Here is a 13,719-nt window from a genome sequence, read left to right as displayed (position 1 = left end):
GAATTTACTGCATGTACTAGCGCCAATACATGTTACTCCGGCGGTTGTAATACGGTACGACCCTCTCATGTGTGTGTATGTGTGTCCCGCACGCCGTGTGCGTACTGTGTTATGAACATCGCATACGTGTTCGAACAATATTTCCATCTTAATAATAAAACGACGGTTCCTGCGTTTTATTCAAAATCTCGGATTTTGACAAAACTACAGCACCTTAAGTCTTGATTTTTCGTGTAAAAACCAGAATTTAACATTTTTGAGGGCGTTCTCCTCAGCAAATGTTATAATATGGCTTTAATACAACATGAGCCCGGGAATATGAATAATTTATTTCATGTTTTGACCGTAACTGTGGAGAATCTTATGAAATACACACAAATGTATACGTACTCAATTATTAGAAACACTTACTGGGAAAAAATCTTGTTTCAAAGATATCGTGGAAGAAAGACTCCAGACCTATAATCGGAGACTGAATCTGCCTCTGACGTCACTTGTCAATCAAACCCAGAAACGATTTCTTTACGATTTGTCGTTCCCTGTGGTTGATTTTGCACCTTCATACACGCACACTGCCTCAAAAGTTAGGTCTTAGTAATGGAAACCTTTTTCCTAGAGGCACCGTGATGTCAACAATGTCTATAGAAAAGTTGCTCTTTGCCTTGTAAAAGTATGTTATTTTCACCATTTTCTGCGATACATTTTCTCCTGTGAAGCCACCTGTCCAGATGAATTAACCATTATCTTACTAACCAATCACGGGCTGCGGGAAGTTGATCTTTTTAAATCAGTCTGCGATTATAATTTTGATGTGTCGCCATAGCCAATTATCCTTTCCGGGATATGGCGGACACAATAGGATGGCGCTGCACGAAGAGGGTAAAGGCTTTTGCCGGGTTTTACCCAGGTTGAATACTGCCTCCTCCTACTGTGTGCGCCATACTTGAAAAGGCTAATGGAAGAGTGGATGATCTCGGTAAGGTACATCACTCATCTCATCTGACATGCATGTCTTTTGTGCATATGCTTGGAAATATTTGCTGGCGCCTTATTTAGTCATAAATATTAGAATGTAGAATGTGCAATTAGAAATATGGTGAACATTCCAATCTCATATTTTATTTCATTTACTTAAAGCTTAAAGGGGATCCCCGGTAATCATATCATTATGCCTTCAATGTTAGAAAAATAATTCTCAAGCACGAATCACATGGTCTTATTCAAAACAAACTCATATTGACCATAAAACGAATAAAAACATTCGGTCTCAACACGCGATATTCAAAATGCCCGCGCCGAAATTGTCTAAGTGCAATGACATAATAGTTATTTGTGCTCAATTGTCGTCAGCCTCCATTGTATTACTGGGACGTCATTGCACTGGACAATTTGGGTGCCCGGGAATTTTGAATATCGCGTGTTAAAAGACGGATGTTTTTATTCGTTTCTACAGTTACTATGAGTTCGTTTTAATTATAATCACGTGATTCGTGCCTGATAATTATTTTTCTTGCATATAAGATATAATGTTGTGATTGCCGGAGACTTCCTGTAATCACCATTTATCTTTTGCTGACACATTTATACATAATTGAAGACTAGTTTGCGTGTGACGTCCTGTCAACCAGACCAAAAATGCCATACTGCGCAGGTCAGCAACCAATCACGCCGCGCCTTTGCCCTGACGTCAAACGCAAACTAGTCTTTTTAATCCGGTCTTTAATTACTAGTATAGTAGAATCAGGGTGTTTCACTAATATTCCACGATACGTCGTGAAATTCAAAAGGGGCTGTAGGTTACGAAGTAATAAGAAAGTTACATCAACAAGTGCCGTCGTAACTATACGACGGCTAAATTACGTTACGATGTGTTAAAAATGTAATGAACACACCCGTTGGTCGATATTTTGACGGATATTTGGTGGAGGGGAGTCAACATGGACGGGGGAGGGCATGTCAGTGTGAATGACGCAACCTTTTGGAGGAGGGGAGTCAACATGGCCAACGGGGGAGGGAAAGTCACTGAATGACGTAACATTGTCATATTTTTAATATTAGATTCAAACTCATTAGGAGAATAATATTTTGTTTTACAGGGTGATCGTAAAACCGATAACACAAGAGCCATTTTAATATGTCACGATATCTTTTTAATTAACTTGAATTAGTTACATAAACACAAAACAGCATGTACACCGTTAATTAATAATTAACTTATTCATAGTTTACTTGACTTTGTTTATCTACCTGGATAATTAAGAACATTCACAGAAAATAAAATAAAGAAAATAAAAGGAAATATTATGTATTTACATCTTGCATGGCCCAACTTAGAACTAATTAAAACAGAAGTTATTTTACAACAGGACATTTCTATGAGGTCCGCAGAGCACAGTGTTAACTAAAAGTCCTAACAAATCCAAATAAGGGAAAGTTGCATAATTTGCATAAAATCAAAATGGCCAATTATACATGGGTCAAATGTCAGAATTGGTCAACAAATCTGGAAAATGTGTTCCTTTCGAGCAAAATGAGTTAGAAAATGTATAGTTCTTGAGTACAAAATGGTCAATTGGGCTCCACGTATATTGATAAATGCTCCGAATTCGATCAAATTGGTCTCAAATTGTTCCGCTTGCAAAAACACTTTAAGGAATCGGATAGCAACGTTTGTACAGTATTTTTTGTGTGTCCTGAGAGCACACCATGCAGACATAACGAATTGCATTCTGAATACGATGAATATCCTTCTGATATCAAATAATGTTTTGAAATTCGAGATATAATACAAATTTTATAATGAGAGGAACTCATTGGTATGTTTATAATTGACGAACGTAGAAATTTAAGCCATGCATGAGTAGTTATTCTGCGTTTGTAAGCACCTTTCCTCTTTTTAAGGACTTTTTGTATGGTGTTAAAAGTTCTGAGGACATAGAAACGTTTATGTTACAAATAGCAAGTTAAATTGATTAGATATGTTATTGTAACTTGTATTCGTAGACATGTTCGCAACTTATACTTAAATCCATATACTTTTAAGGAATCGGATAGCAACGTTTGCACAGTATTTTTTGCGAGGCCTGAGAACACATCAGACACACAAGATATACATTTCCCCAACTTTTGGGAAAAAATGTAGATCTTCAAATACGAATGGTCACAATGTTCAAATGATGGATGGCATTTCCTCACAACTACATACACTTTATGTACATATCATTAGATTTATAAAGTTTACTTCGAGGACTGTTAAATATCAAAAATATCAATTGTTAATAATTTGCCATAAAATTCATACTATATCTTGAAATTATTTGATATCAGAAAGACATTAATCGTATTCAGAATGCAAGTTGATGTGTCTGATGTGCTCTCATGGCCCACAAAAATACTGTGCAAACCTTGCTATCTTATCCCTTAAGGTTTAAATGTTATTAATCAAAATCTAAATGAACATGGCAAACAGGTGAGAACATCGTATCAAGCCGTTTATCAAGTCACATACTGTATGATCAAGTTTACCAATTCTGTGTAAGTGCCGATATTATCGATTTTTATAGTATGGTGTCAAAAGTTATAATATTCTGGAGTAAGATATGATATAAATAAAACGGCAGCCCAATTCTAGAGTGGCTCAAAACATTTATAGTTATAGTATTTTTTTGTAAGTGATTCGTAAGCAACAATATTTTTAAAATGCTTTATTAGAATAAAAATTGTTAAAAAACATGCTTATATCATAAATAAATAATTTAAAATATTGTTAATGAGAACAATTTTACAATAATAAATGAATAAAAACTATTTACAGCAATTTCCCTGACATGTCAGAGGTCAAAATGTCCCAAAAACTGCTCTCAAAAACCGGAAGTTACAATGCCGACTGGTCTTATTAACTTATCGTCGCTGGGCAGAGGAAACCGTACTATATGTATATGTAAATTTGACATTTGAAGTCAAAATCTTTTATTATATAGAGTAAAAATGTACAATGACAAAACCACATAACGATTCTGCGCGAGACACAAAAAACGGTTCAAATGTTTATTTGGTCATTAACAGGTAAATGTACCTATCATCTCGCAGTCTTTGAGATCGGGGGAGGGGGTTAGTAACTACCGAAAAACGATTATTGGCACGGATGTAGAGCTTTAAAAACTGAATAGTTCTGGACTGAATTAAGATTAAGTGAAATTATTACTATTTAGTGGAAGTAAGAACAGGTTACAACACAAATACCTGAATACCTTTTTCTAAATATAATTGTGCTGAGCAGTTAGTTACACAGCCGTGACGTGAGTCACGCTGTGTTCTTTTTCTTACAGGTTCTTTCTTACACAGCCGTGACGTTAGTCACGGCTGTGTCTTTTTTCTTACAGGTTCTTTCTTCTTTCTTAGTCTAGCCGAGCGGCGGCTAGACTCCTGTTTCTGGGCGATTTCTTAGTCTCGCCGAGCGGCGGCTAGACTCTTGAATCCCAGTAGTTTCTTTCTTCTTCTTCTTAGTCTAGCCGAGCGGCGGCTAGACTCCTGTTTTTGGGCGATTTCTTTCTTCTTCTTCTTCTTCTTCTTCTTCTGTCAACATTTAACCTAATTTGCTCTAGCTCCTTCATTATTTGACCGATTATGACCAAACTTGGGCACAAGCTCCACTACCCCAGCCTTTAAATTTGACATGACCCATTTGGGGTCAAACGTCACGCATGAGTAATTTTGGCTAAAAATGTGATTTTTACCAAAAATGCTTCTTCTCCTACAGATTACATGGTAGAGTATCGAGATTTGGACATTTACCTTGGCTATAGCCGGGGCCTATGGGGTCCTCACAGATTTGGGGTCAAAGGTCATTAAGGGGGTATTTCCGGCACATAACCAAATACCTTCAAAATGCTTCTTTTCCTACAGATTCTATGGTACAGAGATGCGATTGACACATATGCATTGACATTAGTTGGTGTCTATGGGGTCCTCACAGATTTTGAGTTCAAGGTCAAACAGGGGACAAAAATGGTTGATTACTGAAAATCACTTTAAAATTCAATATTTTCTGCATATTACGTGCTGTGATCATCAGAATAATGCCAAAAGGGCTGTAGCATTATGTTCATATACGATTGTAATCAGATTTGGCTTAAACATGGAGGAGGGGTCTGTTTTGGGGTCAAAAGGGTAAAATTCTAAAGTTTGTCCAATTTAAATGAAAATTAGTATATGTGATCTTGATATGATTCAAAATATATTGGAGGTCATTTCAAGGTCACCAGAGGTCAACGAAAGGTCAAAAGGGGTCAAATTCTAATATTTGTCCAATTTAGATGAAAATTAGTATATGTGATCTTGATATGATTCAAAATATATTGGAGGTCATTTCAAGGTCACCAGAGGTCAACTAAAGGTCAAAAGGGGTCAAATTACAAAGTTTATTCAATTTGAATGAAAATTAGTATATGTTATGTGGATATGATGCAAAATGTGGTGAAGGTCATTTCAAGGTCATCAGATGTCATTTCAAGGTCACGGCTAGACTTCGCAGCCTTACTAAGGATGCAATATATCTAGTTCTTCTTCTTTCTGTCAACATTTGATATAATTTGCTCTAGCTCCTTCATTATTTGACCGATTATGACCAAACTTGCGCACAAGCTCAACTACCCCAGCCTTTACATATGACATGACCCATTTGGGGTCAAACGTCACGCATGAGTAATTTTGGCTACAGCTTCTTCTCCTACAGATTACATGGTAGAGTATCGAGATTTGGACATTTACCTTGGCTATAGCCGGGGCCTATGGGGTCCTCACAGATTTGGGGTCAAAGGTCATTAAGGGGGGATTTCCGGCACATAACCAAATACCTTCAAAATGCTTCTTTTCCTACAGATTCTATGGTACAGAGAGGCGACTGACACATATGCATTGACATTAGTTGGTGTCTATGGGGTCCTCACAGATTTTGAGTTCAAGGTCAAACAGGGGACAAAAATGGTTGATTACTGAAAATCACTTTAAAATTCAATATTTTCTGCATATTACGTGCTGTGATCATCAGAATAATGCCAAAAGGGCTCTAGCATTATGTTCATGTACGATTGTAATCAGATTTGGCTTAAACATGGAGGAGGGGTCTGTTTTGGGGTCAAAAGGGGTAAAATTCTAAAGTTTGTCCAATTTAAATGAAAATTAGTATATGTGATCTTGATATGATTCAAAATATATTGGAGGTCATTTCAAGGTCACCAGAGGTCAACTAAAGGTCAAAAGGGGTCAAATTACAAAGTTTATTCAATTTGAATGAAAATTAGTATATGTTATGTGGATATGATGCAAAATGTGGTGAAGGTCATTTCAAGGTCATCAGATGTCATTTCAAGGTCACGGCTAGACTTCGCAGCCTTACTAAGGATGCAATATATCTAGTTCTTCTTCTTCTTAGTCTAGCCGAGCGGCGGCTAGACTCCTGTTTCTGGGCGATTTCTTTCTTCTTCTTCTTCTTCTTCTTCTTCTGTCAACATTTAACATAATTTGCTCTAGCTCCTTTATTATTTGACCGATTATGACCAAACTTGGGCACAAGCTCCACTACCCCAGCCTTTACATTTGACATGACCCATTTGGGGTCAAACGTCATGCATGAGTAATTTTGGCTAAAAATGTGATTTTTACCAAAAATGCTTCTTCTCCTACAGATTACATGGTACAGTAATGAGATTTATACATTGACCTTGGCTATAGCCGGGGCCTATGGGGTCCTCACAGATTTGGGGTCAAAGGTCATTAAGGTGGTATTTCCAGCACATAACCAAATACCTTCAAAATGCTTCTTTTCCTACAGATTCTATGGTACAGAGATGCGACTGACACATATGCATTGACATTAGTTGGTGTCTATGGGGTCCTCACAGATTTTGAGTTCAAGGTCATACAGGGGACAAAAATGGTTGATTACTGAAAATCACTTTAAAATTCAATATTTTCTGCATATTACGTGCTGTGATCATCAGAATAATGCCAAAAGGGCTCTAGCATTATGTTCATATACGATTGTAATCAGATTTGGCTTAAACATGGAGGAGGGGTCTGTTTTGGGGTCAAAAGGGTAAAATTCTCAAGTTTGTCCAATTTAAATGAAAATTAGTATATGTGATCTTGATATGATTCAAAATATATTGGAGGTCATTTCAAGGTCACCAGAGGTCAACGAAAGGTCAAAAGGGTCAAATTCTAATATTTGTCCAATTTAGATGAAAATTAGTATATGTGATCTTGATATGATTCAAAATATATTGGAGGTCATTTCAAGGTCACCAGAGGTCAACTAAAGGTCAAAAGGGGTCAAATTACAAAGTTTATTCAATTTGAATGAAAATTAGTATATGTTATGTGGATATGATGCAAAATGTGGTGAAGGTCATTTCAAGGTCATCAGATGTCATTTCAAGGTCACGGCTAGACTTCGCAGCCTTACTAAGGATGCAATATATCTAGTTCTTCTTCTTCTTCTGTCAACATTTAACATAATTTGCTCTAGCTCCTTTATTATTTGACCGATTATGACCAAAGTTGGGCACAAGCTCCACTACCCCAGCCTTAACATTTGACATGACCCATTTGGGGTCAAACGTCATGCATGAGTAATTTTGGCTAAAAATGTGATTTTTACCAAAAATGCTTCTTCTCCTATAGATTACATGGTAGAGTTTCGAGATTTGGACATTTACCTTGGCTATAGCCGGGGCCTATGGGGTCCTCACAGATTTGGGTCAAAGGTCATTAAGGGGGATTTCCGGCACATAACCAAATACCTTCAAAATGCTTCTTTTCCTACAGATTCTATGGTACAGAGATGCGACTGACACATATGCATTGACATTAGTTGGTGTCTATGGGGTCCTCACAGATTTTGAGTTCAAGGTCAAACAGGGGACAAAAATGGTTGATTACTGAAAATCACTTTAAAATTCAATATTTTCTGCATATTACGTGCTGTGATCATCAGAATAATGCCAAAAGGGCTCTAGCATTATGTTCATATACGATTGTAATCAGATTTGGCTTAAACATGGAGGAGGGGTGTGTTTTGGGGTCAAAAGGGGTAAAATTCTAAAGTTTGTCCAATTTAAATGAAAATTAGTATATGTGATCTTGATATGATTCAAAATATATTGGAGGTCATTTCAAGGTCACCAGAGGTCAACGAAAGGTCAAAAGGGGTCAAATTCTAATATTTGTCCAATTTAGATGAAAATTAGTATATGTGATCTTGATATGATTCAAAATATATTGGAGGTCATTTCAAGGTCACCAGAGGTCAACTAAAGGTCAAAAGGGGTCAAATTACAAAGTTTATTCAATTTGAATGAAAATTAGTATATGTTATGTGGATATGATGCAAAATGTGGTGAAGGTCATTTCAAGGTCATCAGATGTCATTTCAAGGTCACGGCTAGACTTCGCAGCCTTACTAAGGATGCAATATATCTAGTTTCTTCTTTCTTCTTTCTGCCGACCACTACATTTGCTCTAGCACTTAGATGCTTGCACCGATTTTGACCTAACTTGGTCACAACCATCACTGAACATGCCCCTACATGTCACATGAAATTCGTGGGGTCAAAGGTCAAGCAGGGGTCATAGGGGTCAAAAACGTGATTTCAACTCAAAATGCTTCTTCTCTCACAGATTACGTAGGAGAGTGACACCACTTGCACACATGCATTGTTATTATCCAGTGTCTATGGGGTCCTCACAGATTTGGGGTCAAAGGTCATTAAGGGGTCACTTCCGGTAAAAAACGAAAAACCTTCAAAAAATTTTATTTGCTAAGAAAAACATAAGACAGTAACGGTATGTTCACACATAAATTGTGGTTACCCCGTGTATATGTGGTATTTTTTATTTAGGGTCAAAGGTCATTAAGGGGCCACTTCCGGTATAAAACGAAATACCCTTAAAATGCTTCTTCTCCCACAAATTACGTAGGAAAGTGACGCCACTTGCACACATGCATTGTTATTACCCAGTGTCTATGGGGTCCTCACAGATTTGGGGTCAAAGGTCATTATGTGGTCACTTCCGGTATAAAACGAAATACATTCAACAAATTTTATTAGCTAAGAAAAACGTAGCACAGTAACGGTATGTTCACACATGAATTGTGGTTACCCAATTCATATGTGGTATTATTTTACTTTGGGTCAAAGGTCATTAAGGGGTCACTTCCGGTCTGAGACGAAAAACCTTCAAAATGCACCTTCTGCCACAAATAACAGCAAAGTGGTACCACGTACACCCATGCATTGACATTAGCCAATGTCTATGGGAGTTTTCATACATTTTTGGGTCAAAGGTCATTAAGGGGTCACCACACGGCTGTGTTCGTGGGTTAGACCACAGCTAAGTCTAGTTCTTCTTCTTTCTTCTTCTGTTGACCATTACATTTGCTCTAGTACTCACATACTTACATCGATTTTGACCTAACTTAGTCACAACAATTATTGACCGTGCCCCTACATGTCACATGAAACTCGTGGGGTCAAAGGTCACGCAGAGGTCACAGGGGTCAAAACGTGATTTCAACTAAAAATGCTACCATCCCACAAATTACGTAGGACAATGACGCCACTTGCACACATGCATTGTTATTATCCAGTGTTAATATGGTCATCACAGATTTTGGGTCAAAGGTCATCAGGGGTCACTTTCGGTATAAAACGAAAAACCTTCAAAAAATTTTTAATTGCTAAGAAAAACATAGGACAGTAACGGTACGTTCACACATAAATTGTGGTTACCCTGTGTATATGTGGTATTGTTTTATCCAGGGTCAAATGTCATTAAGAGGTCACTTCCGGTATAAAACGAAATACCTTTAAAATGCTTCTTCTCCCACTAATTACGTAGGACAGTGAAACCACATGCACACATGCATTATTATTACCCAGTGTGTATGGGGTCCTCAAAGATTTGGGGTCAAAGGTCATTAAGGGGTCATTTTCCGGTATAAAACGAAATACATTCAAAAAAATTTATTAGCTAAGAAAAACGTAGGACAGTAACGGTATGTTCACACATGAATTGTGGCTACCCAATTTATATGTGGTATTTTTTTATTTGGGTTCAAAGGTCATTAAGGGGTCACTTCCGGCCTGAGACAAAAAACCTTCAAAATGCCCCTTCTGCCACAAATAACATAGCAAAGTGATCGAAGCCACGTGCACCCATGCATTGACATTAGCCAATGCCTATGGAGTTTTAATATATTTTTGGGTCAAAGGTCATTAAGGGGTCACAACGCGGTTGTGTTCGTGGTCTTAGACCACAGCTTTGTCTAGTTTCTTCTTCTTCTTCTTCTTCTTCTTCTTCATCTTCATCTTCTTCTTCTTCTTCTTTCTTTCTTTCTTTCTTTCTTTCTTTCTTTCTTTCTTTCTTTCTTTCTTTCTTTCTTTCTTTCTTTCTTTCTTTCTTTCTTTCTTTCTTTCTTTCTTTCTTTCTTCTGTCGACCATTACATTTGCTCCAGTACTCACATTCTTACACGGCCGTTCGCCGCCTATGCGTGATGTCTACTTTTATCTAGAGCGCCCTTAGTTTCGACTTAAGGAGTCTCATTTCGTTTAAGTGGTGTAGGGCGATACAAAGAGTTATAATTTAAAACTCCCGATACCAATTAGCACACAAAAGTATAGCGGTAGTGTTGACTCAAAATTCTCATACCGCCCAACCCTACATAGTTATCGACCGTAATCGATCGCCCATAAAGGCGACGAAATGTCCTTTCGAATGTGAAAATAACCCATTTTGATCACTAGAATAGACCCACGAAGACACTCCCAATTACCTTTTATTAATTTTTTCAAGTAAACCAGAAGCTTAAGATAAAAAAGCTACCCAAGATTTACCGTTCACACTTCTTAGATGCGTAATAATTGACAACTTATGTCCGTACACCATCACTGCTTCACTACACAAAATGCGAAATATACTGTACGGTATAGCGTATTTTGGTCAGAATATTGGAACATTAAAACAGTTAAAAATCACCCTGGCTTTATTTACAAATAAAACAGATGCCAATGATAATAATTTGTGCGAACATAACAGTGTCACAGTCCATATACTTTGCAGAAATGATATTACATGTACCACACTGTACTACGTACTACAGTACAGTACATGAACTACATGTAGTGAATAATTCCATGTAGTACTATGTAAACTATACATAGAAACCAAAAAGTATAATTACATGTAGAGTGTGTGTTCCAACTGAAATCATTGTGAGTTGCGATTTCGTTGTCAAACCCTTACGAAGCATCAATTTGTTTTGTGTGAGATACGTAACAATGCGCTATGAGTTTTGTTTTTACCAGCTAGTTACAACATTTTCTGCGGAAATGATAAACCATACGTTCTTGTCACAAAATGATATAATTCATAAGGCATGAAAGATCCTTAATTTCATCACAAAATAATAGAATACATAAGAATTAATTACAATACAATATAATATAATGCATAACAAGGTAAGTTAATATAGCTTAAATACCACTAATTAGGGCTGGGCAGGGCTTGAATACAAATGGAAGGAATTTTTTCATGCATATGGTATCTGAAAAAGATGCAAGAAAAGGTAGTAGAAATTGTAGAAAATGGGCGCCAAATGAAGGCATTAATACACAGTAATACATTCAATTAAATGGTTAGCTTTGTTCAGGTAGCCTATGGGGCACTGAAATAAACTGCTCAAATAAAGAAAGTCCGCAGTCATGTAACCCGTCCTACACCAAAACCTGATCTTGTTATGACAATTTGCTTGATACAGTCGTGTGCAGAATCTTGTTAGCTCCAATTTGATACCAAATTTGCTAACAAACACTCAAAAGTGACAAAGATTGATACCAGTTTATGACATTTGGTGCATTTTCAAAAGTTGCAAATCAAAACGAAGCACGCGGTCGAAATTGCTTAGCGTGGCAATATGGTCAAGCTTGCTTGCCCACGATGGGCCCCTGTCAACTATCCCAAGTGCGCGCTTTATTCAATTGTTAATGTAAAACGCATGGATTGCTACAGTGCTTTACTGATGAATACTAGGGCACGATGCAATCGATATGACCCAGCGGTTATTTCGGGCTATGTCAATGCAGTTAGCATCCTGGACAACCGATTCTTTTGTTTGGCAAGGCTCACTCAGTCATTTAATGAGGCAATACAAACGATTGAATTTGGTGTTGAAATGAGCTAAATTTTTATTTACACCTTTTCGATGTAAAATTAATTTTCTCGGCCAAATGAAAAGCAATCATTTTCATTTTTTCAGTAAATGTCAGGAAAAATTGTAGTGCTTGATACTGTATTTTTTTTTTTTCAAATTCTAGTGTTAAACTTAGGCGTGAAATTTAGTCATTTAGTGTAAGATTTTCGATTTTGATAGGCTTAAACTCTGCCCGCGAGCCTTTTTTGGATCAACTTTTTAGCTTTTCAAAGTAAGATAGTTCGCTAATGAAGGATTTTTCCCAACTTTCTAACGCACATCACCGTGAGCGATATATCATAGTTTTGTCAGAATTTGCGTTTTCATTTCACCATTTTTACTGCCGGCTGACCATTTTTCAAAATCAACGAGTGAAATCTAAGGCTAATACTAGCATTGTGGATCGATATCCCTGAGTTTAATAGGAATACCGGCATGGCTACAGTGTTGCTAGAACTTCAATATAGCAAAGAAATTCCCAGGCCTATAGCGCTCCTACTGATCATGTTTAACCAGAACACTCAATTGGGGATTTGGGCTACCAAATCGCTGGTCGGGCAATTTGCTTTCAATGGAAAATTGACCTGGATAAACAACAAAGGAAATATCGACTATTTCTGCTGGTTGCTCTCGAGATAAAAGTACTGAGTTAGAGTATGAAAAAAAAAAGGGTAAAATAAAAACGGAAATTCTAACAAAACTATAATATATAGACCCACACGATGTGCTTTACAGAGGTGGGAAATATCTTTCTTTAGCAAACTATATTAGTTTGAGACGCTAAAAATGAATTCCGTAAAAAGCTCGCGGGCGAACTGAAGGCCTATAAAAATCAAAAATATCACACTAAAAGACACAATTTGATGCTTAATTTTAACACCAGGATTTGTAAAAAAATGTATATCCAAGCACCAAGTTTTTAACTGACATTACTGAAGAAAAAAAAAAATATTGCTTTATATTTGACCGAGAAAATTAATTTCATAGCAAAAAGGTGTATCTCTGAATTGTGCTGATTTTAACATGTATCGATCGACTTTCAGCGCGACTAAGCATTTCTAAAGAATCGGTTGTCCAGGTTGCTAACTGAATGATCGCGCATTGCCTTTCACCTCTACAGATCCGCATGGTCCGTTTTTAATTTGCAAGATTTGAAAATGCACCAAATTTCATATACTGGTATCAATCTCTGTGAATTCAGAGTTTTCGCTAGAAAATTTGGTATCAAATTGTAGCTAACAAGATTCGGCACACGACCTTTTGAATCAAATTGTCATAACAAGATCAGGTTTTGGTGTAGAACGGATTACATGACTGCGGACTTTCTTTATTTGAGGTGTTTACATACAATAAGTAATCAGATTTATTCAGGTAGCCTATGTGGCACTGAAATGCATATATGGTAAATTCCAGCCAAAGCGGGACAAAATTCTCTCTGGGGGCCATTTTAAAAATGTTTTCCTTTTCA

Source organism: Amphiura filiformis, chromosome 19 (genome assembly GCF_039555335.1).
Source record: "Amphiura filiformis chromosome 19, Afil_fr2py, whole genome shotgun sequence".
Classification (NCBI taxonomy): Eukaryota; Metazoa; Echinodermata; class Ophiuroidea; order Amphilepidida; family Amphiuridae; genus Amphiura; species Amphiura filiformis.
The sequence above is the reverse complement of the archived record's forward strand: the minus strand, read 5'-3'. Positions refer to the sequence as shown.